This window comes from Cupressus sempervirens, chromosome 9, assembly GCF_028749045.1.
Source record: "Cupressus sempervirens isolate cs-2001-9-10 chromosome 9, ASM2874904v1, whole genome shotgun sequence".
Lineage (NCBI taxonomy): Eukaryota > Viridiplantae > Streptophyta > Pinopsida > Cupressales > Cupressaceae > Cupressus > Cupressus sempervirens.
In genome coordinates, this window is record NC_143126.1 from 611,672,061 (window position 1) to 611,698,790 (window position 26,730).

The 26,730-nt window shown below is 37.0% G+C and overlaps 1 pseudogene across 1 annotated transcript; it reads left to right on the forward strand.

The window, feature by feature from the left end:
• Positions 1-962: 962 nt before the first annotated feature.
• LOC149540171 (pentatricopeptide repeat-containing protein At3g02330, mitochondrial-like) lies at positions 963-23,667 on the forward strand (annotated as a pseudogene). Its single transcript, XR_016356529.1, has 6 exons — positions 963-997; positions 1,098-2,902; positions 19,962-22,431; positions 22,677-22,794; positions 22,960-23,079; positions 23,258-23,667. The product of XR_016356529.1 is annotated as a pentatricopeptide repeat-containing protein At3g02330, mitochondrial-like (transcript).
• Positions 23,668-26,730: the final 3,063 nt, after the last annotated feature.

Genomic DNA, 26,730 nt, shown 5'->3' on the forward strand with positions numbered 1-26,730 from the left:
AACCAATTTAGATGCACAATTAATTGATGCAAAGACTCTACATCGCAAACTACCCATTGCAGACATGCCAAAATGTATGATTGTCCAACCACTTAATTGTGCATTCTAATATAAAAACGAGAAAATATAAGATATGTATGTTTGTTAAAAAAACATGGGAATTTAGTTTTTAATGACTTGCCAATTATCTTTGAACATAAATTAAATTGGAAAAAAACACTTGTTGGTGTGGGGTTACATGCTAATATTATTGTTGATGGAACCAAGCGTGTCATTTTTTTCATATGGAGATACAAGTGTAGAACTATTTATAATGATCTCATTGATGCTCAACAATAAGTTGCAACTCTTCGTTGTATTAAGAGATTTTTCTATTGTCCAACCTCTTGTTACAGGTCAAACTCTTGCTCGACAAAAGGAAAGTGGTCATGGCACATGTCTAAAGTCTTACTTTCAATATTAATGAGTTTATGGACATCGAATACTAGTTACACCTAGTTAGATTAGGAGCAAGACACAAAAGTTAGCTTAGCTTTGAGTTATTTTAAGTTGTAACTTGGAAACTAGTGTTTTGTCATGTAAAGCATTGCAATTGTTTTATAATTGTAAAATCTTGTAATCCACAATTGTGTGAGTTGTTTTGATCCATATTGTTTGTAACCTGAAAACACTTACACAATCTAACCTACAAACAATTTGAAGATATTATTCATCAACTAATTTTTTTTAACCCTTTTGACAACCTAAGATTACCTCTCTATTTCTATTATTTTACTTTATTTCAATTAAATATCTATAAAAAGTTTACTTTCATTAGAAAAAATCACAGACCAAACATACATCTCCCAATTTTTGAATATATGTGAAAATAAACAGTGTTTTTTCATAAAATAGTATGTTACACAAACCTCCACTCCCTCCCCCATTCCCGAAAAGGAGAGTAAAATCCAAATCAGACAACAATGGTGTTTTACTCTGCTACTCACTTTCCGCAGGCGTCAATAATGCAAAACATCAATCACCCATCTTAATAAAATCTGAGGGCGATCTGTCGCAGAGTCGTTTGGAAGACGCGCTACATATTATCCTTACTAAAGGAATCCTACTCTACTCTGTACATATGCGCGGGTAATAGATGCTTGCATTTACAAGAAAACCCTTGCAGAGGGTCAGCAAATACACTTTCACATCAATGACAGGAGACAACCATTTGCCTTCATACACATTTCTACAAAACACGCTTATCAACATGTATGACAAGTGCGGAACTTTGCTGGATGTTCGCAAAGTATTTGACAGAATGCTTGAGCCAGACGTCTTCTCATGGAATGTGACAATTGCAGCTTACAAAAGCCATGGGCTTTTTCGAGAGGCATTCACTCTGTTTCACCAAATGCAACGAACAGATATCCAACCTGATCACTTCACCTTGTCCACCATTCTTCCTGTCTGTGCCAACACGGCATCTTTGAAAGATTGCATACAAATCCATGGGAAAGCCACTGTATGTGGATTCCAATCTAACATTATTGTGATGAATGCTCTGATAGCCATGTATGCCAAATGCGGATGCTTAGCTGAAGCACGAAAACTGTTTGATGAAATGGCCCAACGAGATGTGGTTTCCTGGTCTGCAATTGTGGCTGGATATGCACAAAATGGGCTTGTTCAAGAAGCTGTCGAAATATTCAGACAAATGCAATTGGAAGGCGTGAATCCAAACTCAGTGACGTTTGCCAGCGTGCTTCCAGCGTTTACTAAAATGGGTGCTTTGGAACAGGGTATGGAGATCCATCAGAAAATAGTGGAGAGCGGACTTGGATCAAACGTTGTTGTTATGACTGCCGTGATCGACTTGTATGCAAAGTGTGGAAACATAGATAAGGCACGAGAATTGTTTGACAAAATGCCTCAACGAAATGTGGTGTCGTGGACTGCCATTATTGTTGGATATGTGCAAAATGGGCTTGTTGAAATTGCCTCGGAGCTTTTTAAACAGATGCGATTGATAGGTATAAAGCCAAACTCTGCAACCTTCGCTACCATAATCCCAGCATGTGCCAAAATAGGAGCTTTGGATCTGGGCATGGAAATCCATCAAGAAATAATCGAAAGCGGATTCTCCTCAAGTATCGTAATTGTGAATGTGTTGATAGACATGTATGGAAAATGTGGACTAGTGCATATGGCACAGAAATTGTTATACAAAATGCCTCAACATGATGTGGTTTCATGGAATACAATGATCGGAGGATATGCACAAAATGGTTACGTTGACAAAGCCTTAGAAGTTTTTAAGCACATGCAATTGGTACACTTGCCAAACTCAACAACATTTGCCAGCATCCTCCCAGCCTGTGCCAAACTTGGAGCTTTGGAACAGGGTATGGAAATCCATCAAAAAATAATAAAAAATGGGTTTTTTTCTGACGTTGTGGTTGTGAATACCCTAATGGGCATGTATGCAAAATGTGAAGCGATGCAGAAGGCATGTGATTTATTTGACAAACTGGACAATCCAGACGTTGTCTCATGGAATGTAATGATAACAGGATATATTCAAAATGGTGTTCTAGATGAAGCCTTGAAGGTTTTCAAAGAAATGCCTCACAGAAATATGGTATCATGGACAGCAATCCTTTCTGGATACACACAACATGGGTTTGCTGAAAAAGCACTAGAGAATTTTAAGGAAATGCAATTGGCAGGTGTCAAGCCACATGCAGCATCTTTTGCCAGCATCCTACCAGCATGTGCCAAAATTGGAGCTTTAGAACAGGGTATGGAGATCCATCAAAAAGTTACTGAGAGTGGATTATTAGCCGATACAGTTGCAAATGCCCTTATAGACATGTATGCAAAATGTGGAAGCATAAATAAGGCACGCGAACTGTTTAACAAAATACCCCAACGAAATGGCGTTTCATGGAATGCAATGATTGCAGGATATGCAATGCATGGATATAGCAAGAATGCCATTGAACTCTTTGAGTCTATGAAAACCTCTAGAACTGATCCTGATCGTGTAAGCCTTGTTTGTGTTTTATTCGCATGCAGTCATGCAGGTTTAGTGGATGAAGGCTGTAAATATTTTAATGCCATGAGTAACTCTTATTGTGTCGTGCCTACAATAGATCATTATGTATGCATGGTTGATCTTCTTGGCCGTGCTGGTCATCTTGAGGAAACTTTTAACTTCATCATCAAAATGCCAATAAAACCCGATGAGGTTGTGTGGATGTGTTTGCTTGACACTTGTCGGTCACATAAGAATATAATGCTAGGAGAATTTGTGGCGGTAATTCTTTTTGAGTTGAACCCAAAAAATGCTGCACCATATGTTCTTCTGTCAAACATGTATGCAGAAGTGGGTAGGTGGGGAGACCGTCAGAAGATAAGGAAAACAATGGAAGATGGAGGGATTAAAAAGATAGCTGGATGTAGTTGGATTGAAATCCACAAAATGGTTCATATTTTTTGTGTACGAGATATATCTAAACCACAAACGCAGGAGATAAATGAAAAATTAGAAAAGCTGTCTTAGAAAATGAAGGTAGCAGTGTACATTACAAATTTCATAGTTAAGATTTCGAAAAGTTTGGCTCTTCAAGTTACAAATGTTAAAATACATACGATATATAAAGGAGTTGTAGGGAGTTGCATTTGTTGTATAATTTATTGTAATACATATTATAATATCTTATAATTTTTTTTGAATGGAGAGAATAAAATAGAACATTTAAGTTTGATGAGCAGATTATGAAGAACATATGCTAGTTAGATATTAAATGTTATGTTTAGCATGTGGACTTGTGAAGATTTGGGTGTTAGTTTATCAATTAGAAATTGGGGTACTACATTTTAAGTGGTTTTAGCTTATGGATTCTTAATTATTAATTACCATTCTTACCTTCACCTCTTCATCCATAATCCTTTCATCTTCCACTCCTTATCTATGACTATACCTTCATCCATACTACTTTCATCTTTTGATAGTTTTTCTCATTTTTTTTCATCTCGAAAGCGTTATTCTTTATGCAGGAGCATCATGGGCTTGCTTGCAATCCTGCATGTCTAGAGGGATTTTGGCTTAAGGTTGTGGAGCTTGGCAGATACTGGTGCTCGGCATGGTCTGGAACTTGGCATGGTCTGTGGAACTCGGCATGGTCTCTGGAGCTCAATAATGCTTTGGAATTTACTAGTGTTCGGCTTGGTTTTGCTGACACTCGGTTTGGTCTTGGTTCTGTTGGTGCCGAGTTGTCTGTGAACTGACTTTTGACATTTAATTTATATATGGGTATTTAATTTAGTGTTGTAGCCAACTTGTGGCTCGACCTATATTTAATGTAAGGGATTTAATTTAGTTTGTAATGAGTTGGGCCTACTTGTGGCTTAGTTGGGTATATAAGTAAGGGGTCTTGTAGAGTCTTTGGGTATTATGATTCATCCATCTTGAGAAGGGGATGAAGTGTAGATGCGAATTTTGAAGAGCTAGGGTTGCAGCTTAGGAACCAGAGATTGTTTGGTGGACCTAAGGGTACAAGTGTGAATTCTTCTTGGTGTTCTTATCTAGTTGTGGATCTGGATTAGCTGGAATTGGCATGTGGTAACTAGATCTTGCAGGATCTTGCAGAACTAGTATTGTAATTGCTATTTGTATTTGACCCTAACTCGGAAGGCCTTAGAACCAGGCATATTATATATGATCAGTTATTTAATGAATAAAGAGTTGTGATTTGGTATCAGATCTTGCATTGTTGTTACTTCTTGTTGTGTTTCCGCTGTGTGGTTATTTGCTGGGGGTTTGGACATCTCCTTTGGGGATTCTCTTACCTTGCAGTGCGTCAATTATCCTCTCCTCCGCTTTTCAATCTCTTTTACTATATTATTTCATCACCTCATTAGTCTCTTGTCATTGGTATTTAGCTATAGACCACCTCCATCTAATCCAATGTCATTTATTCCATCAATCCATATTCTTCTTGTTGAAAACAATTATTCAATTGTATATTGTCATTAATGTTACAAAAATGTTACATTCTAACCGATCACTACCGATAGTAACCGAGCTCTATAGACTTTAGTATCAAGCAAAAGTTCAGAAGAAGCCAAGTTTAGTGATCAAGTGCAAACTGAGCTAGGTTGGTCATTGAAGGATTCAAGTGTTAAACGAGTCAGGTTGGTTAACAAGGAACTTAATGCTAACCGAGTGACCCAGTTTCAGTCTTAGCCGACCTACAAAAAAAAGTGTTGTTTATTATTTTTTTTATGTAAGTCAACTTAGTGGATGTTAATTGCTTATTTGTAAAGGTATTCAAGCTGACTTGACATTGGGTTTCATATGTATGAAAGGTCAAGTTGTGGATTGAGATATGGAAGTTGTGGAAGAAGATAAGATGTGAATAAAGAAGGATGTCTACTTAAGAGCAGAACATCCAAAGAGCTACAAAGAATATTTTGATCAAGGAGGATATAGAGGATAAACCCGAACAGCGATCTGAATCTACAAATGAGTTGCTTCATTAATCAGGTCAATCATTGTTACTTTCTAATAATTGTAGTAGTAAAGAAATCTCTTAATAGAGTTGACTTGATAGTCATTTTGTAAATCCTTTAACAAGGTAGCATTTCTAGATTGAAGTGTCTTAAGACCTCTAACCAGGTCACTCTAATAGGGTGATTCAAATCCTTTAACAGGGTCACACTTAATAGTGTGTTTTGTAACCTTTAATAGGGTTGGCTCCTAACATGACTCACTTCGGAACAATGAAAAGTTGTAACTAGTTGCATTGGTGGTTTTCCCAAATTGGGTTTCCACATTAAATCTTGGTGTCTCATGTGTTCATGTTATTTATTTACTACTTTATCTTTTAGCAACTAAGTTACTAAAGGTTAGTATAGATTAATATCTCAAGATTGCTTTGTTAACCGAGTTACATTGAATATCTAATGCTAACCGTGTTGTGCAAGGATTTGAGTTAATAAGTTTTTTTTGACACCTAAGGGATTTTGGAATTGTTTTAGTGGTAACTGGTTCACCCCTCCCCTCTCAGTTACTCTTCTTATATTTCCAACACTTCTTGCACTCTAACATTGAATGTAAATCAGCTAACCCAATCACATCATTGGTCTTGTTTCCAAACTTGATCAAAATCCAATCATCACCATTGCAATGTATCCATCCTAATCCTTGTGTTATTTTTGGATATAGTGTCCCCACATCAACAAGACCCCACACACCATCATTTGATCATCATCCCAAGCCCTTGCACATATTGTAAATTGAGCCTTGTACATAGTTCCAATTGTTTCTCCACCTAGATTCATTTCTACATTTCTAGATTCATTGGTGTCAATGTGCTTTGTGTCATCAAGATTGTGCTTCTATCCAGATGGTATTGTAATGGTCTTCTAACATTTTCCTTTGAGTTTTAGGTGTCTCATTTGACAATTGTTGTAAGAGCTTTAGTTTAGCATTCATCATCAATCTTCATAGGATGTATCTATAGGAGAGGAAATGTGAATCAAGGATAAGACCTTAAGCTCATCAGATAACCTATGCATACATATGCATATAGAAGGAGATAAGGTAAGGAAAAGAATTCGTCTACTCCTAATTATAGAGAACTAGGTCTAGAAAGATTAGTGCTAACCAAATGAACATAGAGCACTTATGCAAACTAGATCTGGGAAGAATAAGGGAAAAGATATTTGATTCCTTAAGTGTTCCCTCTGTGTGTTTGTGTAGGAAAATATATCTAACTAGATATATTGAAAGGACAAAGAAGGTAAAGAAACACACCTTTGAAGTTTGATTTATGTTGGTTGTATTGATCAAATTGAGGGGAAATCTTTGGATCTAAGCCTAAAACTAGGCAACCAATGAAACCCATAAATCTTTCAATGATCTGTCAGGGGTGAAGTTCACCCCTGATTGATGATGTTTGATGTTGATTCTAACTTCACAATTTTGAAAAAGACCAAAAAGGGTACTCCGATCTGCAACCTGTTTGTTGATCCAATATCCAAAACCTGCAATAAAAATGAGTTTTTGTTATTGATGGGGGTTTTGTCTCAATCAAACCCTAATTTGGGAATTAACCTTCAATTTAAATAACATGGATGTAAAATAAATGTACAAATTCACCTTACAAAGTAAGATCTCTTGAATCAAATGGAATGTGCTTGACTTCACCAATAGATTTGGATAAAGTAGATGAAGATGAATGGATGTAGAAGATGTAAAAAAGGCTCTTGAATGGATTGAAAAAGATCTTGAAGACAAACTCTTTCAATTGCTTGAACATTTGAATCCTTGATCTCCAATAGAATGCTTCAATGGATGCTTGAAGGCTTGAAGGCTTGAATGCTAGGGTGCTTGAGTGCTTATGTATGTTATGTTATGAAAAATGGAACAAATGAAAGGGTTTATATAGAGCTCGAAATTAACTAACTAATGCAGGCTAATCACCCTAGTGTTGAGAAAAAAAATGATACAAGTATGAGCATGTGTTTCAATCATTGTTTTGTCGTTGATGTCAAACCTGCTTCTTTTTGGTAAGACAACTTCTTAGTTGATGTGAGTACTATCATTTGTTTGATTGATGAAGAGGTTTTGATCAAATATGATAACAAGAGCACCTAAAGGAAAGGTTGAGTTATGATATGAAAAATGAGTACAAAGATTAGTTAAGACAATGATGATGCAGTGTATTGTTTATCTAGTTAAGGTTGCAAAGATTGGATACACTGATCAAGTCTAGAAGAACAAGTAAGAAGAATTGAGTTTGTCAAGCTTGACCGAGTGCATAATAGATGTTAAGCAAAGTTAGTGCAAGCCGAGTAGAAAATCATTTGGAGCCAAGCAAAGTGAAGATTTAGTGTATGAGTGAACTTAGTGTAAGCCGAGTAAAGTTTAGTTGATGTCGAGCACCAATAAACTTTAGTGTTTGCTGAGTTAACTAGTGGAAGAACAGTATGGAAGTCGAGTGACAACATATTGATGCTAAGTGCCAGTATTCATGTTAAATCATAGATTTGACGAATCTAAGCTGACTATTTTGTTTTCTTGAATTATGTGAAGCGTGTGGAAGATAACTATGATGAACTAGTGGCACAAAATTCAAGGTAAACCATTTTGAGGCGAATTCAAGGAAGATTGAAGAAGTTTCTAGAGGAGCCAAATGGAAAAGTGGGTAGATTCATTGTATCCTACCTAATCCTACCTAACCCTAAAATAGATGATTGTGGTTGAACGACAAAAGATCTTAAATTTCTATTTATAGAGAGAGCTAGTTAGAAGCAAAGGTTGTCATGTGCGAGAACCTAAGGAAGACAAGGAGTCTAGGGTATTGCTTCATTTAATGGCCAAACAAAAGAGACTAATATTGGCAAGCAAAGCAAGAAGGCTTAAGAGTATGAATGCTTGAAGGGTGAACAAGCTATCAAAGTTGAAGTGTGTGAAAGCCAAGCAGAATGGAGAACTGAAACAAAGATTTGTAATCTACTAGTGAGTTGTAATTTGTTATCAGATCAAGCCTTACTATTACTTTCTAATTATTGGATCAGTCTAACATAAATCCATTGGATTAAGGTTGACCTAACAGTCATTTGTGAATCCTTTAACCGGTGACATTCCAAGTGAATGATCTAAAGTCCTCTAACAAGGCTCACTCCTAATAGAGTGATTGAAATCCTCTAACCAGGTCACATTTAACAATGTGCATTATAACCTTTAATAGGATTGATCTTTCACAAGGCATCACTTCAGAAGAGCGAACATTAGTAGCATGTTACTGGTGGTTTTCCCCAAATTGGGTTTCCACATAAAATCCTTGTGTCAAATGTGTCGTTGAATATGTTATGTTTCATGTTTACATTTCTGCAAAGTTGTTTTGACCTAGGACAGTAACCTACAAAGTTTAATCATTGTATGATATAATGGATGCATGCATAATAAGGTTTTATGGATATGGGTTCACTAAGCTATGAAAAGTTTTATTTGTACATCTAGACCTTGGATAACTGATTCCCCCACACCCCCCTCCCAGTTATTCTAAAGAATTCCAACACGTAGACATTAACACCAAAACATCCTAGAACACGAGACCCAAAGAGGGGAGCCAAAACAGGGGAGATTTTTTCCCCAGATGATTAGGTGTACAAACCCCCAAGGCTGTCTTGGGCTCCAAAACATGTCAAATCCTGAAATCAAGTCCAAATTCTGAGGAAATCCCATTTTGGTGTGAGGAGCAGATTCCAAGTGGATAGATGCATGAAAATGAAGGACCTAGATAAATAGATCCCACCTTAAGCTTAACACCATGAAAATAGGATCTTTAAAGAGGAACTATTAGGTTTTACCCCAATTTCACCTAGGGGAAGGACATAAAAGGGAAGAAGAGATGAAAGAGAGAAGGAGAATGATGATCTCACATTAAATAGTGATAAACTTTTATTAAATTGGGGTAATTCCTATTTAAGATGGTACAATATCCTTCCACATATCATACCATATCAACACCATCCATCTTCATCCCTATGAAAATCTACTTTTAATGCTTGTTATTTATTTATTTAATTTTTGAACATTTTCTTGTCTTCATCTTGGGCTTCCTATTTTTACCTCCTTATGGTCATCATGGTCATTTATGTCATGGTGTGTTGTGAATGAAAACATTAGGGCAATAATCTTTTTCTTTCCCTTATGCCTTTTTTATGTTTCTCACTTTGTTGCTATATAAATCCTTATGGTCTCATGTTATTTTATGGCATAGCTTTTTCTTGTGGTTACCTATCATCATGTCCACTAGTGTTACTAAAAATTTGTGAGATGTTGAATTAATTGTAATGTTTTTTTGGTATAAATCTTGTGCATTTTATATGATGTCACCCTGGTTACTCATACACTAGTGCATAATGTCATTTTTGAACAAAAATAAATGCTTGATGATGGCAATCACTGACCACATTTATAAACAACCCTAAAAGTTGATTCGGTTGGATGGTATGTGGTCTAGCCAAAGATTTTCTCAAGAGTATCCTACTAATTTTTTTGTTTTTCCTCTATTTTCCCATTTTTTGATTGCATTCTAATGGATGATAGCTCTCTTGGTGGTAATGTGTGTTCTCCACTACCTATAATATCCTCAAACTAATTCAATAGTTCCTACACTTCCCTAGGTAATTGTGATCTGATTGTGCTCTTTGCATTTTGGGGCTTGACAATGATACCATACCTTGTGCCTTCCCCTTCTCTCATAGTGTTAAGGAACTCCTTCTCACCTACCACGAGTCCATTAAGTTCCAACTTTGGGTTGCTCTCCCCTTCCAACAAGGATTGAATTGTGTAAGATTCTTCCCCTTTCTAGAACTTGTAGATATTCTTCCTACCATCATATTGTGCATCTCTGTCATATTGCAATGACCTCCCTAAAAGGAGATGGCATGCATCTATGGGCAATATATCACAAAGCATTTTGTCCTTATATCTTCCAATATTAAAGTCTACCCATGCTTGTTCTTTCACCTCTACATGTTAACCCTTATTGAGCCATGTGACCCTATAAGGATTGTTATGAGGTAGCTTCTTAAGTTTCAACTTATATATTACCTCTTACGACACTATATTATCAGTAGAACTAGAGTCATTGATAACCTTACATACCTTGTTTTGTAGCTTGCATTTAACCCTAAATAGGGCTCTTCTTTGACTTGGCTCCTCCTTCATGGGCTCTCTAATAAGTTTCCTCCTAAACATCATATTTTCTCCTTCTTCTAAATCCGATGGGAGATATGTTGCCTTGTTACCACCAACATCTTCTTGTGCATAGGCCACCTTCCTTTCCCTTGATGAAGAAGTCTTCTCTAGACACCTATAAGAGGGATCTCCAAGTTCATTGCAGTTGTAACATTTCATGGTGGAAAAATATGAAGGTCCCTTGCCTTGACTGTTACTTCTACCCCTAAAACTATTATTTCCTCTGCTTCTTTGATTGAATCCTCCCCTTGGGCTGCTCGAACCACTAGCTTCACTTGCCTTACTATCCCCTTGGGGTTTGGTTGCTTGGACTCTGCCACCACCAAAGTTCCCCCTTTGTCTACTTTGTTCCCTGCCTTTCCCCTGACGAGGAAGTCTTCTCTGGACACCTATAAGAGGGATCTCCAAGTTCATTGCAGTTGTAACATTTCATGGTGGCAAAATATGAAAGTCCCTTGCCTTGACTGTTACTTATACCCCTAAAACTACTATTGTCTATGCTTCTTTGATTGAATCATCCCCTTGGGCTGCTTGAACCACTAGCTTCACTTGCCTTACCATCCCCTTGGGATCTAGTTGCTTGGACTCTACCACCACCAAAGTTCCCCCTTTGTCTAATTTGTTCCCTGCCTTTACCTCTATTTCTACTACTAAAGTCTTGCTTCTTTAATTTTTCTTCAACCTTAAGTGCTAGTTGATAATGTTGGAAATATAGGATAGGCTAGGTTATTGAGAGGGGAGGGGTGAATCAGGAACCAATAAAACTTAATCTTATTACACCAAACAATCCTTCATTTATATTATAATCTGATTGTATGCATGAAAGACTTAAAGTATTAAAACATTCATAATAGTTTGACACAAGATATGGTGACCTAGGAACCTTCCAAATGGAAAGTAAAACTAAGGTGGGGATGATACACACAAGCTTTAGTACTACAATATAAAGTTGGCCAATTAAGGCTTACAATTGATCACTTCTGATGACCTACCCTGTTAGGAGCAATGAGGATTGCTAGGTCCACCTTGTTAAAGGATTTACAAAACATACAATGAAGTATGCACTTGATAAAGAGATTTGTAAAAGACTGTTAAGTCTACCTTGTGAAAGAATTTAACTGATACACCTGTTAGGATGAACCAGTGATTGATCTCTGATTTGTTGGTTGAGATTCCTTTGAAGTGTAACAATCACCTTACTATGATAGATAAATATTTGTTGCTCCTTATACTACTTGTAGCCTTCTTAATTCACACTTCTGCTCATATGATTGCTTTTATTCACATTCTTATTTTTGGATGTGATACAATACATTAATTATATATCCATCCAAACTACAATTCATCAAAGTCAACTACAATACAAATTTCACCAAAATACACAAAGTCAGTTCAACTATTGACACTCAGGTTCTAAAGACAAACTTGGTGAGGTTTTGATACTTGGCAACCATTGTTAATACTTGGCATCATCATGCTTTCAGTAGACATAGAAGCTCGATTCATACTAATCACTTCCAAGTAGTTTGAACTTGGTCAGCACTAGTGACTTGGTGAATAAACTAAATTACTTGGTTGACATTGCATGGTTTGGTCAACAATAACACTATGAGCTTAGTATAAATCGAATCACTTGGTTGACACTTCCTGGCTCGGTCAACACTAGATTCACATCACTAATACTAAAAACTCAATAGACATTGGAGACCACGATTGACATTGCGCAACTTGGTTAATACTAAGAAGCTCAGTTTGCACTGTTACTTATCAACTCAGTAGATACTGCTTAGTGTGAACTGAATATTGATTCTAAAACTCAGTAGCAACTATAGAACTCAATTAACACTGTAAACTTCAAGATAAGCTCGGTAGCAGTTAACCATTTGACTAAGTGCGAGTCACTAATAAACAAGCTTGACCATAATGTCAACACATAACGCTTTTGTACTATATTAGGAGTCCATAACTGAATCTCCTCTTGAATATTCCACCTTAGGCCATTGACATACCTTACTAACTTGATGCTTTCAGCTTCTTGCACCTTGGATCTAAGGCATAACTTGTGGAATTCTTCAATATAACTTGCTACATCATTCTCTCTTTTCTTGAGGTTTTGTCTCTTAGTATGCATTTACACTTCAAAGTCTTCTGGAAGGTAGGTTTGTTGTATTTTTCTGACCATACTCTTCCAATTGGCATAGGGATTTTTACCCTCTTTCTCCCTTTCATCTTGAATAAACTTCCACCATGTGAGAGTTGCTCCTCTCATCCTTGCTTTTGCTACTTTCATCTTTTGTGCTTCTATGCCATTCTCATTTCAAAGTAGTTTTCCATACCTTCCAACCATTCCAAGACATGGTCAGTATCCAACTTTCCACAAAAAAGTAGTACTCCTAATGCCTTATGATTCAAGGCTTTGATAGCCCTAAGGAAAGGTTCCTCTACTATCTCAGGATCAGGTGTGGGTGCCTCCTCTTCATCAGACACCTACTGCTTCTGCCTACTATGTTCCTCCTATTGATTGACCTTATTGGTTATTGTTTCTATCTTGAGAGATACTCTCTCAAGAGTTATCTCCAAGGCTATTATCTTAGCCTTCAACTCTACATTCTCCTCATCCTATTCTTGAACCTTCTTAGCCAACTCCGCATTTGTCATCATGTTGGATCCTATGGAGGTTTCTCCCTCACTGTCAAACATGCATTGCTATTCCCAAAATCAAATTTTCTTTGATACCAATTTGATAGGACTAGGATAGGGTAATGTAGTTGATGGATAAACCCTTCTAGATATCCCTTACTACACAAGGTATCCCTGCTTCACTAGGAACAACTTTTCCCATATTCTAACCTATCTTTCAAGGCTTGCTCATGAACTTAGCACTTCATTTTGGCCTCCTAACTAGTTAATATGTTCTTGTAAGGGATGGAGGCTTTCCCTAGGGTGTTTTGAATTCCTTTCCATCCATTTTCCACACTTCATTCACTAGGTTTCAATATGATCTCTTAGAATTCTTCACAATCTCCTATTAGGACTATTAGCACTTAATTAGCCTTCCAAACTAACTGAAATGGATTTTGTGCAAAAATTTATTTAAGAATTTTCCCAAAGAACTTCAGTTCTTGGTACCCTTTTCCAAGACCTTTGAGATTCCTAAGGTCTCAAACTCCCAACTCCTTTTGGATTCCCTAACTCTATTTTTAAGGGTTTACTAGGGTTTAATGACCTTCTAGACCAATCAACAAACATATCACTCTTGCTACCTTCCTAAGGGACTTGGTGACTTTCCCTTCCACATGCAGTGGCTCCACTCGATGTCTTACTAGTCACTAATACACATTCATCTCAAACAATACTGCACTTGCAAGATTCACTTACTCCTTGACTCAATTTCTAGCCGAACGCCCTCTGGTTTCACCTAGGGATTCCAAGGAAATGGCTTGGCCCTTCAGTTATGATCCCATGCTTCCTTCCACATATCCTAGAAGATGTCTACTAGAATTCCTCAGGGTTTCATGAGCTTTCAACCATAGGGAATGTTGGTAGACATCTTTTTGTTTAGACTGCCCAAGAGAAGCCAACAAGCATCCTAATTACAAAAACATTAATCGCTCACACAAGATGGATTGAATGAAACTCATACCAAAACCAAAAGCTTAGAAAAAAAACAATAGAAACTATCTAGCAACCAAAATTTTGTACTCCAATCACACAACAATCAAAAACTCTAAGTTCAATTTCCAACTATTATGCATGTGCTGGTGTGCTACTGGATGTCATACAATGCCAAACTTATGAACCATACAAAATACTTCAGAGGGCTTCATATACCTATTCCCCACCTAAATCAACCAACCCAAAGCATTGGTAACTTCCCAATAACCATTTTAACCAATCTTGCAATTTTGCAAGAAAAGTTGCACTTTTTGCAACATTGTCAATATGCAATTTTTGCAAAATTGACAATTTTTGCATTTTACCAATTTTGACGTAGTAAAACCATACCATCTGACTCAAAAATATGCATGGAAGAAATCTAGGCCATATTTTGACCATCCCTATTTCTACCTAATCTAACTTGCTTATTTGGCCCTCTAGAACAACTTTTGCACTTTTCACCTAATTGACAACAAATGCAACTTCCTAAAGAATTACTTGCTTCCCACACAAACTCATGACTCACTCATGAATCCTTATTCCTACCTACTAGGTCTATGTCCCATATAGGATCTTAGAACCTTATTTGGCTTCTTGGACCTAACCTTGGTGCTCTTGCACCATGTGGCAAAATGGAGGAGAGAAAAAACTCAAGGGGATTTTTTTTTCAGTTTATGTGTTTTGATATTTTTTGAGTTTTTCACTTTTTGCTTTTGTTTTCTCATAAATTCTAAAGAGGGATTTTTGAGAGTATTGAGAAGATGTTGGCATTGTTGTCATTGATGCCAAAACCCTTATATTGGTTTCATGGGTTTACCGGTTGGTTTTTCATTGGTTATCTATGATTCTATTATATGTAGAACAAATTCATTTATATGTATTTTTAGGTTATGATGATGTATGTCCTTTTTCCTATCATTGAATCATATTTTTTTGGTACATATATAAATTTCAGTTATCATAGAACCATTAAGTTTTGGATAAAGTTGATTATTTCATGAGTTATAGAGTTCTTCTAGGTATTCCTACTACTGGGATCTTCATGTTGTAGATTCAATATTTTTGGGTACAATAGTTATATTCTATTTTTGGATTGATTATATCTAGTTCTATCCATCAATTTGTTTAGAAATTGTTGTAGATCAAGTTATGGACTTGGTTGTTGCATTCTAATGATTTTAGAATTTACTTATATTTTGATAACTGTGTTATGAAACATATATGTGCTAGGTGTGACCTATCACTAGGTCTTGTTGTAATGTGGTATGAAGACTTCATATATATGACCTAATTTTAGTTTTGGTGCTAGCTTTTTAAGCCTATATTTCAATATCTTTTGTAATTATATCTAACATATTTTGTGGCTAGGATAACATATGCATCTACATTATCAGATTTATATATAAATAGATAAAGCATTCTATATCAATGCGAATGAAAGTGTGAAGTAAATGTGGCTTGATGTGAGTATAATTCTATAAGTGAATATTTGGTGATAAATTGTGTAAGAAGTAATTTATGCTAAGAGGTTACTAAGATATTAAAGAGAAGCCTTACATATAGAGTTGAAGAAGATTGGAAGATAATGACAAAAGACAATAACTAAATTTGTTGTTGACATTGGTTTTTTTTGGATTAGCTAGAATCATTTTGTGCATATTTAGATAAAGTATCACTAGGTCTCATTTTTTTATGTAAGACATCATTTTATAATAAATATTTTATATTAGGATAGTTATCCCCCCAAAAAATGATCCTACTCATAATGATTAATTTAACAATCAACCTTCCTTAAAAATCACTTGAACCATTATTTACTTTCACGAGAATTTGTTTTTCCACATTTTTCCATTTTGGGTTTCCACGTTATATATATATCATTATGGTGTTTATTGTTCATTCTTTTTCAAGTTTTTATCCGATGCAAGGAGAAACAAGACAACTAGGGCCAAGGGTGCACCCAACTATCCAAACCACCTTGCAAGAGTTAACACAGCGAAAAACACGAAACCAAAACAACACCAAGGAGGGAGAGAACAAGATGTTTATATATTCATCAAATAATCAACATACATGCCCAACTGTAAGGTCCTTTGGGTTACAACCAATTACAATATACAACATTCAAATTCACGAACCTACTTCAATTTCGCACTTCCAAACTCATAACCTGTATTCTCATCCTTTTTCCCTGAAATTCTATCCCCTCCTAAAATTCATTTCCTAGACCTCCTTAAATACTTGCCAAAACGGCTTATAGAAGATTCTAGAACATAGAAAAGCCACAAGTCGGCTCTCAACATAAATTAAATACAAGCAAAGTCGGCCCAATAGGAACTAGGCATAGATAACTCGACAAATGAAAGCTTTTCAAAACTAGCACTCGGCATCCACATGAGCTCGGCATCCAAAGAGTCACTCGGCATCAACTACGAACTCGACATCCTTCAACACTCGGCAACCACAGAGGACTTGGCAATCAAAGGATCACTCGGCAACCAAAAGAATCACTCAGCAACAACTAAGAACTCTGCACTAACTAGCAGAATGAATGAAAGTGCAGGATTACAAGGTAACCCAGGATGCTTCTGCATCATTATCAATCTTAATTATTTGAAAGGTTTATGTATATACTAGATCAATAAAGTTTTTGAAAAGTGTTTTGGAATAACTGCTTCACCCCCTCTCATTTATTTGGCCTCTTCAACATTGTTTAGGGTATTAGAAGTGGGGCTAATACAATGAGAGTAGAGTAGAATGATCTAGTTGCTCTTTATATAGTTTTAGTTCTGCTTTACTATTGATGAGGCATTTATTGATTGTGTAATACATTGTAATTTAGGATCAAATTTTACTAGTACACTAAAAAAAGGCTATAAGCATCTTTTTGATACACTAATCTCAAGAAAGTTATATGGTTAGTTTTTGCATTGATTTTTTCTATAATTAATATTAAAAACTAAGTGCTTTCTACATGGAAGTCAAAATATCTACATTCAAACCTCCCCTATCCATTTCTCCTACACATTCCTTATTCGTCCATCTTATCTTCCTATCCCAAATTTTGCTTCTTATATCTCTCTATCTTTTTTTGATGTCTCATCAACATTTCTTATTCTATGGATATTGATCTTGTATCTTATCCATCATATCATATCATTGTCATTTGGTATCATCTTACATTATGTAGGCTTGTTAGTCTATCCACACCATCCTTGGTTACATCCATAAGAAATTTACATCATAATCATCCATACATCATGCATGCATGTCCTCTTCAAGGGGCATACTCATCTTCATCTTCCATCATCTTTCCTCTAATTCACTATTTTGAATGACCGAGATCAAGGCAAACATTTTTTTTCAAGCTCTATACTTCATTCTTCTTAGAAATGACACTACTTTGTAATACCATCTCAAAGAATGGAAAAATATAAGGACATAGAGTTGACCACATTCGGTCCAACTTACCTCTATTTCATATAATTTTCCATCATTTATATTAATTAAATAATATCCTATTATTTATTTAATATTATATATTTTATTTTACTTTTCCTAAGTCCTAATATAAGCTAAATAGTTAATTTGATTGAAGCTTCCTACTTCTTTTTATTTAGGGCCCGTTTGGTTGCTGGAATACAACATGAATAGGAATGGAAAATTAGAATTCATTTTGTATTCTCTGTTTGGGGCGTCAAATCAAAATTGGGAATAGGAATACGTATTCCCATTTTGACCCCAAAATGAGCATTTATCAATTCTCAAAAATACCTGTAATTGGAATAGCTATTCCTATTCCCAATCTCATTCCTCCAAATTGTATAATCTTTTCGAATCCATGGTTAAGCAGGTTATGAAATAAATCATATTGGCACTGCTTGAAATCTGTTCCGTCTTCCAATTGCTCGACAAACAAATGAAGATTGAACCAGACGATCCAGAGGTACTCAAGGCAACGACCCTGAAAGACAACATCGATTTGAAACACGTCAAATTCTTCAGAGATCTCTTGACAGCATCAATTCATACGGCAACTTGTCTTCTGGTATAAAATCTGACATGCCCACAAGCAATGCATTTTTGTTCTTAAGAATAGAATCTCTGGATGGCAATCATTTGCCGCCGCTTGTTTCAGATCTGAAGGTAAGATGATTTCACACAACCATTTTCATAGAGATCTATACTGCAACTCTGGCCATCAAGGCAATAATGTCGGTGCAGGACACAACCCCTAGGCATTGCTTTTCTACAGCAGTCTTGGCATCATCAATGAGACCCCCCTCAGCGTTAGATTTGGAGTTGCATTCTTTTCCGCAGTGCTATTCGCTGAATTCAACAGTACAGATCCATCGCCAATGCAAAAAACAGTGAGAAGCTGTGTGTAGAACAAGTGTTGGTATTATATGAAGCAGAAATCAAGCGTTACATGAGTGATAAACGAAGCAAGGTGGGTGATAAATGAAGCAGCTCTCAGTGCCCTTAACGCTAGATTAGCATATTCTAGATTTTCAGCTTTGTACAACCAAACATGGAAGTAACATAGTCCCAATCAAATTTTCAATTCCCATTCACAATCTGCATTCTCATTCTCATTCTCAATTCTAATTTCTCAATTCCTATGCCAGCAACCAAACGGGCCCTTATTGAATTCTTTCACATCTCATATCCTCCTACTCTTTCACTTGCACTCTAATTCCCTTTTTAATATCCTTCACAAAACACGTGGGTGCACTTAATCTTTAATTTACTGGAGTCAATTCCTCCCATCACATCAAGCAAATGAGCTTGTCCTTTCAAGTATCCCAAAGAAATTTTATGTTTCTCTATTTATCTCCTTAGAGATGAAGGAGATAAATTGACATTTTCGACTTAAGCCCAAGATTCATGGACACAAAAGGAATTCAGAGTCGGAAGAGACGATGGTGTTTGAATGCGGGATGATGTGATAATGTCATCCCATTTCAATCACAATCTGAGAGTCCTCTGTAAACACGGTTGCTTGACGAGAGCACTGCACATTCTATTTACCACACAGAAGCTTGCTGCACTCTTATCTGTTCATCCCCGTTTATTACAGACCTGCATAAACAAGAGAACCCTTTCAAAGGAAAAGCAAATCCTCTATCACATCAATGACGAAGAAAGTAAGCTTGCCACAAAAACATTTCTACAAAACACTCTTATCAACATGTATGACAGATGCGGAAGTTTGGTGGATTGTATTAGAGTTTTCGAACAGATGGCCCAGCCAGATGTCTTCTCATGGAATGTGGTTATTTCAGCTTACCGAAGGCATGGCTTTCCTCAGGAAGCTTTGGCACTGTTTCACCAAATGCAACGAACAACTGTCCAACCTGATCACTTCACCTTCTCCACTGTTCTCCTCATCTGTGGCAACGTAGCATCTGTAAAACATGGTTTGCAGATCCATGGAAAAGTTGTTAGATGTGGATATCAGACGGACATCATTGTGATGAATTCTCTGATACACATGCATACCAAATGTGGAAGTATTCATAAAGCATATCAAGTGTTTGGAAACATGCCTCAACGAAATGTGATAACATGGACTGAAATTGTTGCTGTATATACTCAAAATGGGTTTTTTGATGAAGCTCTGCAGGTTTTCAAACAAATGTCAATGTCAGGAGTAAACCGAAACTCAGCAACCTATGCCAGCATCCTCCCAGCGTGTGCTCACAAGGGAGATTTGGAGCAGGGTATGGAGATCCATCAAAAAATAATTGAAAGTGGATTTCTTTCAGACGTTGTAGTTGTGACAGCCCTATTAGACATGTACGCAAAGTGTGGAAGCTTATTGAAGGCACGTACATTGTTTGACGGAATGCCTCAAAGAGATGTGGCGTCTTGCAATGCCATAATTTTAGGATATGCACAAAAAGGACATCTTGATAAAGCCTTGGAAATTCTTGAACGAATGAAATTGGAAAATTTAAAAACAAACTCAGCGACTTTTGCCAGCATCCTTCCAGGTTGTGCCAAAATGGGAGCTTTGGAACAGGGAATGAAAATTCATCAAAGGTTAATTGAAAATGGACTTTGTGGAGATTTTGTAGTTCTGACGGCTCTAATAGACATGTATGCAAAATGTGGAAGCTTACAAAAAGCCCAAAAATTGTTTGAAGTATTGCCTCAACGAAATGTGATCTCGTGGACTGCAATCATTGCTGGATATGCACAAAATGGGTTTTCCAATAAGGCTTTGGAGTATTTTATGGAAATGCAATCAGTTGGTGTTAAGGCTAATTCAGCAACCTTTGCTAGCATCGTCCCCGCCTGTGCCAAAATGAGAGCTCTGGAAAAGGGAATGGAAATCCATAAAAAAATTATAGAGAGTGGGTGTGCAAGTGAGGTGGTTGTATCTGCTCTAATAGACATGTATGCAAAATGTGGAAATACACAAAAAGCAAGTAAATTATTTGACAGAATGCATAAACATGATGTGGCTTCATGGAATGCCATAGTTGTAGGCTATTCACAAAATGGCCTTGTCAATAAAGCCTTGGAGATTTTCAAGCGAATGCAATATGCGTGTGTAAAGCCAAATTCGGCAACCTTTGCGAGCATCCTCCCAGCATGTTCAAAAACAGGATCTTTAGAACAGGGTGCAGAAATCCATCAAAAAATCATTGAGAGTGGACTATTGTCAGATGGGGTAGTTGTGACTGCACTAATGGACATGTATGCTAAATGTGGAAGCATACAGAGGACGCACGAGTTATTTGACAAAATGTCAGAACGAGATGTGGCCGCATGGAATGTGATGATTGCAGGCTATGCGCAAAATGGTCTTGGTGACAAAGCCTTGGAGCTGTTTGAACAAATACAATTGTCAGATGCAGAACCGAACTCTGTAACGTTTGCGTGCATCCTAACATTGTGTGCCCAAAACGAAGTTTTGGAACGTGGTAAAGGCATCCATCAAAAGCTAATCGAAACCACTTTTTCATCAAACAGTGTAGTTGTCACTGCCCTGATAGGCATGTATGGAAAATGTGGAAGCATAGAGAAGGCACGCCAGTTGTTTGACAAAATGTCTCAACGAAACGTAATTTCATGGACTGCAATCATCGCTGGATATGCACAAAATGGGCTCTATGATAAAGCCTTGGAAATTTTCAAACAAATGGAATCTGCGGGAGTAAAACCAAATTCAGTGACGTTTACTAGCATTCTCCCAGCATGTGCCAGGATGGGAGCTTTGCAACAGGGTATGGAGATCCATCAAAATGTAATTAAAAGTGGATTTTTATCTGATGTTATAGTTGTGACTGCCCTGATAGACATGTATGCAAAATGTGGAAGCATTGAGAAAGCACATGATTTATTTGAGACTATGCCTCACCGAAATGTGGTCTCATGGAATGCAATGATTGCAGGATATGCAATGAATGGCTATAGCAAGGATGTCCTGAAACTTTTTGATCTAATGAAGCAGTTTGGAAACAATCCCAACCAGATAAGCTTTGTTTGTGTTTTATTTGCTTGCAGCCATGGAGGTCTAGTAATTGATGGCTGTAAATACTTTAATCTCATGAGGGATTCTTATTACATAGCACCTACAATTGATCATTATGTATGTATGATTGATCTTCTTGGTCGAGCTGGCTATATTGAGGAGGCCCTCAATTTTATCTTTAAAATGCCAATAAAACCTAGTGCAATTGTGTGGATGTGTTTGCTTGGCACTTGTAAGTCTCAGAAGGATATAAGGGTAGGAGAATTTTTGGCAAGAAACCTTTTCAAGTTGGATCCTCAAAACCCCGCGCCTTTTGTGCTTCTGTCAAACACTTATGCAGAAGGGGGCAAGTGGGAAGAGCTTGAAAAGGTACGGAATGTGATGAAAGAAAAAGGAATAAAAAAGATGCCTGGATGTAGTTGGATTGAAGTCCATAAATCAGTGCATGCCTTCTGTGTAGGGGAGACATGACACCTTCAAACATGGGAGGTGTGCAGACTGGAAAAATTGTCTTGGTAGATGAAGACGGCAGGTACATTCCAGATACAACCCCTATATTTAACGACGTAGAATAGAAAAATAAGGAATTACTACTCTACCACCACAGGGAGAAGTTTGCAATTGCTTTAGGGTTGTTACATACATCACCTGGCACAACCATTAGATTTTTCAAGAACCTTTAGAATATATGATGAGTGCCGTAGTGTAACCAATTCTATCTCCATAATTGTTGCAAGAGAAATTGCCATGACATGCAAATAATTTTCACTATTTCAGAAATGGACATTGTTCTTCTGGAGATTATTCATTTTATTATTGAAAGAAACTTGTAAGCAGAGTCATGAACATTATCAAAGCAAATGCAAGCAGACTCGCACTGGTAATTCGGAATCAGGTAATGAAAAAATGTTTCTTCTGAGTGGCAGGGCTAGGACATACTTCTAACTTTTAGAAATGATGTTGTCTGTTATTCTGTAGTTCCTAGATTTATTGAGGTTGTATATGTTACGGTCATCTTCTGAGAAAACGTGGTGAAATCAGGACATTGAACTTTTTTCAGGAAGCCTGTTCAGCTCTAGACTGAAAAACTGGAGGAGGAAATAGAAATGAAAATGTCAAAGGAAAGGAATTGAAAGCTCTTCAGGAAGTGGTCCTTGATCTAATTCTCAGATAAGATGGGGTAAGATTCTCTTGATCATTATTCAATTCTACATTTTACCATTCTGTATGATTTTGTAATTATGTCCGACCTGGTAGATTTTGTGCCACTAATGATTATGGATTCAAACTAGAAATTCTCCTTGTTGGCTAACTATCTAAAGGTGGTTGTTCAAACCTGGTTTGGAATTCCTGTGCAGAAGAGTGAAAAGCATTTGTGGTCACTAGATTAAATACTGGAGGAAAACAGCAGGAGCCATGAGAGCAAGGGAATGAAATATCTTACCAAGATTGAGAACATTAACAGTTATAGGTTAAATCATGGCCAGATTGATTCATTCCTGTTAGCTCCAAGCCCAATAGATTCTGACAGAGACATTTACAGGAGTTGTAAGCCTATTCAATGCAAGTTTTAATTAAATACTGTGTGACAGATTATGAGTTTTAATACAAAACTATCTGTAATGCTATAAGCTTCTGAATTTATTTGTAGAGGCTTATTTAGCATGTTATAATGAGTTATGAAAAGGGCAGTCTTGCTGATATCTGTGTAAAACTGCTGTATTCATTAAAAAATTGTAATATGAAATTGGTCGATGATTTTGTAGCTTCAGTAGGATAAATTCTAATTGAATATATATATATAATATGTGAGATATAATATAATATATATGTATATCTAAAATACTATTATTGAGGAAATCATTTGTAGTTGTTAAGGGTTGAAACCTGATTAGAGTTTGGGCATGAACAGGCACCTCTTCATCAGACATACCCATTAACAGGCATGTCACCACCTTGTAGAGACATGTATGCTCATGGATATGTCTATTCATATCCTTTATAATGCAGATTCGATCCCAAGGAAAGACATTGAAAATCAATGTATGTTCTGCCCTTTGGAGTTCGGTGACTACAATTATCAGATTCAGAATTACAAATAAATATTCAGTATTTATCAATATTGAAGTGTCATTTCATACACATTTGCAGCGATCCTCCTCCTTTAACATGGTATCAGAGCCAAGTTTCTTTAGATTAGTATTACAAGCTAGAAAGTAGATCTGAAGAGCAAAGTTTAGGAGGAAATGGTAGAACATTCTAGGAGGATTAGATATATGCAAAGATGGGAGGATGGGTTTTTCTTCAGTGTATGTTTCCGCTAAATGCACCTGAACTAGTCAGAATTAATCTCAGGGAATTGATAAAATGACAACACTACCATCCTTTCCAGTAAGGATATTTTTTTTCCACTTGAAACCAGATCATGGGGTACTAGGGAGACATTCGGGCAATGGTGTTATCATTAAATCAGAGATTCACGAGAGATAAGTTTAAGACGGAAATCATCGTCATGTATTATGTCATTTGTGCATGGCCCTGGAGCTAATTCAATCAAGGGTGCAAGAGTTAATGAAAGGCAAGTAGAGATGAACGACAGATCACAAAAGATGGGAATAACATTATTCCTGCACTCATAGGAGGAATTTACAAACGGACTTGTTGATGTCAGTTTTGTACCACTACATAACATATTAGCAATTGAATATCTGATACGGAGTATCAAACACACAATTCCTCTCTTGAAAAGTTAATACTCATGGGACATGAGAATAACTCCAATGTTCCTTACACTTGTGGATACTAACTCAGTATATCGATGTGATTTGCTGGTAATCACGTAGGCGGCCTTATGCTGTTTGTTTGAGGATGACTTGGACTTTGGTGGAATGATGGTGATGGTGATTCGGTGTGAATGCTAGATGATGCTGATGGAGAAGGTGATGGTGATGGAGGGTGAATGGTCTTATGAATTGTGCCTTTCTAACTCTCTTCTTCAAAATTCTAACTCCTAAACTACTTGCTATTCTACTCCTACTCCTGTGAATGGAAGATTAGCAAATGGACGGGGATCAAATCTAATGAAAGTTAATTGGCGGCTCCACCTCCATAGATGCAATGATTCAAAGGAAAGTGAACTAGCTTACCCCACAAGGCTTCCCAACAAGCCGTTAAGATGCTAGTGGTCTAGTTATTAATCCCTATCAAACATCCACTAATGCTACCATGCAACCATCCATCTATTTTACTCTTACTTAGCAACTTGAAATGAAATTTACTTTAACAACATCAAAATGAAATCTAGTTCTAACTATTGGAAGTAGAAACCATGCAACAATACCAAAAGCTCTTAATCACCATGCAAGTCACAACAATGAGAAAGAAAAGCAATTTTTTGGCATTATCTTTGCAACAATTTTCTCCGACTATTACAAATGAGAGCAAATGGCCTTATATAGAGGCCAAATTGTACAATTGATGGTAGAGATAAAGAGGCAAAACCGACGATCTTGATTGAATCCTAGAAACCCTAATTAGGGTTGCCACCCCATCTGCCAATGAGAAGATGCCACCTCGCCAATGGACCAATGAAAAAAGTGAAAAAGTAGCAACCAATGAGAAGGCACCAAAATGGTGGCCAATCAGAATTAGACACTTGTCCTACCCTAGAAGAAAGAGAAATTGCCACTTGAGCTTACATCAAATGATCTTCTAATATAAATCTCCCCTTTTCTTTCGTTCTTTTAGCTAAGGCAATGAACCTAGCTAGCCTTTCGTTGACTTCCTCCATGGGAGGGCAAGGTGTATGCTTTATCTTGAGCTCAGCCGATTTCATCATGTTGCTTGCTGCCTGTAGTGTCTTCTCATGGTCCTTCTCATACTCTTTTGCAAATTCGATAAAAGCATTGAGGGAGGAAAGTGTGCCCAAATGTTTCTTCTTGATAGCAACCTTTCCTAACTCATCCAATCTTGATCCAAGTCTTGTCTCATTGATGTCCTCTTCTCTGATGTCTTCAAAATCAAGTGCCGCCCCAACGTCGCTTATCATGGTTGAAATGGAAGTGTTGACACCTAGGCTATGATGTGCAATTGCCTTCTGTATCTGCTCGAGTGTTCTCAATCTGGTAGTCAAGGCAACAAACCAAGACTCAACCATACTCAATCCTCTTTCATCAACCAACTTGGCCCTTTCCAAATATGTCTCTGGTAGCCCAATGAATGCTTATAGCCTGCGAATAGCTAAATCCTTGACTGGAAGGAAATCCTTCCACTCCTCTTCAAATACTCTGAATTTGTTTCTAATGGTCATTAATGACCGAAATGTCGAGATAAAGGAAGGCAAGAAATTTTGCCCGTCTTGGATTGTATCATGGATCCAATCCTTGACTTCATGTAGTTGAGCTGATATCTCTTCTAGGTTTCTCCCACTGTCTTGAGGAAGGTCTGCTTGGTGCAACTGTTGGATAGGTTGGCAATCTCTCCAATATTTGTTCTTGGCCTCCAACTTTATGATCCTTTCATTTGCCTTTCTCAACCTTTCTCTGATTGAAGCTATACCCTCCTGGATCTCTTCACATTCCATGTCTTTTGTATTTCTTCTCAAATTATGCTCCTCTATCTCATATTCTTGGGCCGCAATTTCATCTAATGCCTTGTTGACTGTTGGTATAGCAATCTGAACCTTTCGGTGACCATCATTGTTGCTCCTGATTACCTTTGCCACCGTTTTTGCCATTTATTTTTTGTTCTCGCTATCACCCTTCTCTATTAATCCTTGGATGTCTTCCACTGTTCGGGCAGTTACTACCTCGCCTCTTGGCATAAGCATTTG